At 42.9% G+C, this 5,754-nt stretch overlaps 1 protein-coding gene across 2 annotated transcripts in view; it reads left to right on the top strand.

Moving 5' to 3' along the window:
• Positions 1-421: 421 nt before the first annotated feature.
• LOC109973937 (SH3 domain-binding protein 4) overlaps positions 422-5,754 on the top strand; it is a 33,853-nt gene continuing 28,520 nt past the window's right edge. Inside the window, exons 1-2 of one of the 2 annotated variants that reach the window (XM_020623840.1) lie at positions 422-917; positions 5,049-5,146. The gene's annotated coding sequence lies outside the window, so the exon portion shown is untranslated. The remainder of the gene's footprint in view (positions 918-5,048; positions 5,147-5,754) is intronic. The other variant, XM_020623839.1, reaches the window with a different exon arrangement.

Here is a 5,754-nt window from a genome sequence, read left to right as displayed (position 1 = left end):
TACTCATGTTTACAGTTGACATGCCAGGATCCCATAAGCCATAAATAGTTCTCCCTCCACAGTAAGGTCCTGTGCATGTGGCTGTTAAAACACTGTCACAACTAGTTTTGCATAAAACGTTAACGAGCTGCAGTGTTTTGCTTAAACAAACGTCCTGCAGTGCAAACTCACTGATGTCTGTGTTTAGGACTTTCAAGACTTTTACATGAGTTTATCAACTTTACAAGGTGCTGATATGTCGACTGACAGCTGAGTTCTGGTCAAAAAGAAAAAACAATTAAGCAAACAAATAAACAATAAACAAAGTGTTGCTTTATAGTGCACAAACATTATCAGTAAAACGTAGCTACTGTGAGTATGAAAAGTAAAAGTACTTGTTATGGACACTGTCAGAGTGGTTTATTAATCTATGATATTATTATTAAGTATCATTTTTACGTTGTAGCCTATTGAACGTCTGAGTGGAGCTAATGTAGACCTTTAATTAATACTTTATACTGTCGAGTAAACTACAACAATATATTAAATGTCGGTTAAAAGTACTGGAGTAAAAGTACTGGAGTAAAAGCATAAAGTACTGTAAAATGTAAATACTCCAAGTACAGACGTGTGCATGTGCTGCTGTGTGCGAGCTGTCGCCCCAAAACATCCTCAAAATGTGTTCCTGATGATAAAATGAGTTCCACTCTTCATCCACCTCTGAATGTAGAGACACCACGTCCTTATGGAAATGTCCCGGCGAGGCCCCTCCCTGTCCGGGTGACATCAGCCGGAGCTCGGCTGCTCCTCCAGGAGGACGCGGTGAATCCGCGCACACATCCAGCAGCTGCAACAGGGGAGGGAGCTCCACGGAAACTGCGCCTGCTCGGCTCTTATCGCTCTTTTCATGGGACAAAACAAGACGTGTTCTCCCCTAGGTAAGCTGCCGTGTTCCTCTCGCCTCCAGCTTCCGCTGTGCGTCTTTTTCCACCCTAAACGTTGACTCGTTGCCGCTGAGAAAAGGTCGAGGCGCTCCACCTGGAGCCTGCAACTTTTCACTTTGTGGCTACAGTGTTACATAATGTGTGGCTTTGTGTCGACACACACTGGCCTGCTTTGGATGTGGACAGTCTTTTACAGACCCCTGTGTATTCGCAGTTACACGACTGAGCTACATTCGCTGCGTGTTGGACCGTTTTAAGTTCGAGAAAACCTTCCTGTGAGTGCTGTACCCAACCGTTTTAGATTAGAAGCTGCTGCTCTTTGCTCCGTCTAAAGTCTTTTAAAGACCCGTTTCGAGCTGAAAACCCCAGTGAAACACATGGGCAGTGCAGTACCCGGTGATCCGGTGAGACGGAGGGCCGGCCGCGGCCAAGGGGCACTGTGGTTGCCACCGGTTGCCATGGCAGTCAATAACACAACTCCACTGATTGCGAATGAGGATTTAACATCGCCATCATCATCTTCATCACCTTCACAGCAGCTACAGGCTGATGAGCTGCGTGCGTGCACGGTCAGCTGAGTGAGTGCGCAGCCAAAACAGATAGGCTGCAAGGAGCAAGTTAAAAGATGATGATGATGCTGTTAAAAAGAAAAACTGTCTGGGGACATGTTGGTACTCTGTATAGGTCGGTTTGAAGTAAAACATGACAAAAGTATGATTCCAGCTTCACAAATGTGAAATGTGTGATCCTTAACAAACACTGGTAAGTTTGACATGTGTCACTGCTTTCTGGCATTTTAGAAACCAGTTCTCTGAAGGGACACATAAGGATCATTAGTTGTGACCCTAATAAAAAACATTTGCATCTCATAATTACTTTAATCATTTTGACTCACATCTCCCAAACAATACAAAATGTGTAGGTTCTCATTCATCACTGGGAGTGAAACTGCATTTTTGTGTCCCTCAGATACTGACAATTTTACTGTTGATCAACTGAGAGTTATAATTCAAGGATGAAAAAATAGCTGAAGATGCATTTTGAACTTTAAACTTGACTGCAAATTAAAATACAAACAATTATTTTGACAAACACAGATGCAAATAAACTATTCAGGCTGAATTAAGGCAGGTTTATTTGTAAAGCTCCAGTTTCTTTATAGCAAAGAAATCCCTGAAACACAACGAGGATAAAATGAAATAATGTAAAGGTACATAAAGTAGGTGAAATATAATTTAACACAAATAACAGACAAGAAATAACCTCTCTCTGTAGCTATAGTGCTTATTATTAAAGTGTTATTTAGAATGAAGAAAGACAAAAAAGCAGCGTATAATGGCAGACCGCGTTGGCCAACAAAAAGCCAGACAATCTGAGAATAGTGATTTGAAGTGTTAACACAAACAGGAGTCTGGCTCCTGTACCACACCGTATCACTTCATAGCTGAGAGTTACCTGGTACCAGGAGGCGTCCTCTTTCAGCCATGTGTTTCTGGGCAGCGCTGGAGAGAAGCTGTGACGTGGGCCGACCCGCTGTTCTGCCGTGCTGCGTGGTGTAGCCTGCTGGCTTGGTTCCACTCTGTGAAGTTCTCACTTTCAAATCATGTTTATTTAAAAATGACTCACACTGATAGTTTTGTTTTCTTCAGTGCTGATAACATGTCACAAAGTAAGCTGAGGTTGTCATGACGTTACTGGAAGCTTTCAGACAATCAGGATGGAAACAGGCCTTTCACCCGAACAAAATCATTTGCAAAAGAAAACAAAGGGAAACGTTGAACGTTAACAACAAGTCTATTGTGAATGTCCACCACAGTTTACAGACCCACTTCCTGCTTCAGGTTTGATCCCTTGTACCTGCTGTGGCTTCACTCACACACTGTTCTTGTGCAGTGAGAGATCACCTCTGAATGAAGTGGCTTTACATGGCCTGGCTAAACCAGACGTTTATTTATAACCTGTGTGATGGTCTGATGGCTTGACTTCCTGCTCTGTTGGAAACTATACTCACAGTAACGATGCTACACTGCTAGCATGCAGCAGTGATCTACAGTTGACAGTGTCAGTCTCTCATCCAGCCTGATGTCTGAAGAACTGTTGCATGGATTGCCATGAGATTTGGTTCAGACATCCATGTTTCCCTCAAGATGAACTGTAATACGTTGTGTGATCCTCTGTCCAGTGCCATCATCTGGGTACCATTGTCATTCATGCAGTACTTTGCTTTATGACCAAATACCCTCCAAACCAATGCCATTCACATCCGCCGACCTCGGCTGTACTTAGTATTTAGCAGCTCCAGAGCCAGAGGTTTCCCTCAGGAGGAGGTAGAGACCAAACCCAGAGCTAACAGGGAGGGAGCTGGGCTGAGGCTCATCAGGGGGACACAGACACACTGCACAGTAACGAGCAGGTTGCTGTGCAAATAAGAAACAGTTTGATTCCAACAGTTCATCTTAAAAGGAGATCACGTTTTTGTTGTATTCACAGCGTTGTATTTCTGCTGCTCCCAAGTGGCTGAGAAAGTCGGGTTCTGCAGTTCAACGACAAGTAAAACAGACATGATGCGGCTTATTGAAGCCATTCTAAGCAGCTGTCTGCACGTTGACATTCACATTGTACTTAAATAATATGAACCATACATTTGGTCCAGCAGTAAAGTTAGTTCCATATGACAAGATGCGAATTCCCAGCAGTCACTTTCTAGTACATTGGACTTGATTTGACACAGACGTTATTTACTCTTAACAGAAGTTTCTTGTTGAATAATGCACCAGCACCATATGTTTGGTTTAGACATGTCTCACTCTGCTTCAGCACTCAGTGAATATCTGTGTTTCCAGAGCAGACGCTGTGGCCATGACTCAGTTAGCATGAAGCCAAACAGTGGGAGGAGGGTGAATGAAATAAATGATAAACCTTAGTTATGTCTGTTCATGTCAAATAAATCTGACCCACTTCATTTAGTGCCTCATTTACATTTTAATGAAAGAGCTGTTAAATGGACAGCACATTTTTCTTGTTTTCATATCTAATTTAAATAATGTAGCTTAAAATAATTAATAACACTAAAACCGGAACAGGCTTTATGATGGCCTAGATCGATTAAAGGATGGTGTCTCCTGCTGTTTATACATCACGACTCTGAAACCGTCAAAGATTTCACTTTATTCATATCTGATACTTGGATTGACTTGACTAACACCGTTTATCATACTACAAAGGGCCACACCACATATGTCACATCACTGCAGAGCTGAGATGAAAAGATCTAATCAGTCTATAATTAATTTGATAATTATTAATAATTATTTTATATCTATAATAATAATTTTAGTCCTGTTTTAAGCACAAATGTCAAGTATTTGTTGTTGAGGATTTGATGCTTTGTTACACATGACAGTAAAATGACTCTCACTGAGCTGCTGGTCTCACAAAATGACTTCTGAAGATGTCACCTTGGCCTGCAGGGAATAACGCCACTTTTTACTGTTGGCCTAGAGGCAAACCAGTTAATGGGTTAACCACAAACGGTGGGTGAATGTGCCTCTGCTGGTGTCGCTGAAGCTCAGCTCCAGCTGATTACAGCATGAGTGATGACAGCGAGAGCACGGCTGTGGTTGGCATCAGGCAGGCGACTGGTGCCCCCACCCCCCCTCCAGCCCAGGTCCACTCTTGTCAGCTTGACTTGTCAGGGACTGAGGTCAGCCATTACACCAGGGGTGAGTCATCCTGGAGCTAACAATCCCCCCGCCCTCCTGTCCTTCATGCTTGGCATCAGAGTGAGTATTCACTGTTGTGTCCCAGTCGGTCACTTTGGTATCAGGGCAGAAATGCACCTTGTATTGGTTTGTTTGGTATCTGCTGTTTGAACTGAAAGCTCCACGATGGGCTGTGAACATGACTCTCTTAGCGTTTGTGTTTGGAAATCATAACAGCAGCATCGTGTTTAGCATGCTAGCTTCCAACTGATACAGCTGGGCTCTACACCTGTGAGCAATTTGCTGCATTTGCAAGTAAAAGTGAGTTTGTGAACATGAAATATGACTGAGGCTGAAGTTGTTATGTCTTGCAAAGAGCAATGCACAGAGCATTCAGGAGCACTTTTGTCATTTTCTCTCACAGGGATTTTACCAGTTAACAGAAATTCAACTTCGCTGATGCCAAGTCCGGGTTCTCTCCAAAGGCCTGGCACCTCTACTCTGCCACAGATTGTCTATGAGGTAAAAGAAGCATCACGCAGTCACACCACTCGCTGTATAACCGCCAGTGGACGGAGTGCTTCTGTAGCCTCAACAGAATGCCACAGCTTCTTTCTATCTGATGTTTCAACATCAGTTTCAGGAGCTGCATTGTTCTAGTAAAATTTTTCGTATCAGATCAATAATTCAGATTTATAAATTTGACCTCCAGTATTTGGATCAAGACACTTGTGAAAAATAAACGTGGCAGAAGGCGGCAGCTGTTTCACTGTGTTAGATACAGGGAAAAATCAGATCAGACTTGGTATCAGCACATTCTGATAGTAAAGATCTTGAGTCTAGTTGTCTGGTTTGTAATGAAGACTACAGCTGACTGCTAGCAGAGGGGAGTGTGTGTCTAGGATCGGTGGTGGGGTTGAGTGTGTGTGTGTGTGTGTGTAAAAGCATTGTGTTCATGTTTGCGACAAGACTGACAACAATGAAAGCAGCCCAATGAATTTCCCAATAAAAGCCCAGAGTGACAGCTGAACATGATCTCTAACCTCCTCCTTGTTCTCAAAACAATGATATGTTTTCCCTTTCTACTCCTTCACTTGAATAATACATGATTTCATTTGGAGCTCGGCATT

This window comes from Monopterus albus, unplaced genomic scaffold, assembly GCF_001952655.1.
Source record: "Monopterus albus unplaced genomic scaffold, M_albus_1.0 scaffold311.1, whole genome shotgun sequence".
NCBI classification, from domain to species: Eukaryota; Metazoa; Chordata; class Actinopteri; order Synbranchiformes; family Synbranchidae; genus Monopterus; species Monopterus albus.
The sequence above is the reverse complement of the archived record's forward strand: the minus strand, read 5'-3'. Positions and strand labels throughout refer to the sequence as shown.